Genomic DNA, 458 nt, shown 5'->3' on the forward strand with positions numbered 1-458 from the left:
CCCGTCCCCCCAGGGAGGGGTCCTGGGGGCCTCCTCGGTCCCTAACGTGGAGCAGCTCATGGGCAGAGCCACATCCCATCCTTGCCCCGCTTCCCTCTGCTGTTCCCCCCCTCCCCTCCCTCTCCTGGTACACACCCCTCTGCGGCACCTGGGCTGGATCCACTGCTGGGGGTCACAGGGGCGAGACATGATTAAATTCCACCCTCAAGTGCTCCCTGCTCCTCTCTGCACCGCTCCGAGGGTGCGAGATAGATGAGGCCGTGCCCAGGAGGGTGCAGGATGGGTGCTCCCCAGCCTTGCTACACGGCGCTTCCCTCCCTGTGCACCCTGTGCAGCTCATGCACCCCAGGCACCCTGTGCAGCTTGTACAGCCTGCGCACCCGGTGCAGCTCATGCAGCCTGTGCTCCCTCTGCACCCCATGCACCCCACATGCCCTGTGCACCCTGTGCAGGTCGTA

Source organism: Pygoscelis adeliae, unplaced genomic scaffold (assembly GCF_000699105.1).
Source record: "Pygoscelis adeliae isolate BGI_AS28 unplaced genomic scaffold, ASM69910v1 Scaffold1621, whole genome shotgun sequence".
NCBI classification, from domain to species: Eukaryota; Metazoa; Chordata; class Aves; order Sphenisciformes; family Spheniscidae; genus Pygoscelis; species Pygoscelis adeliae.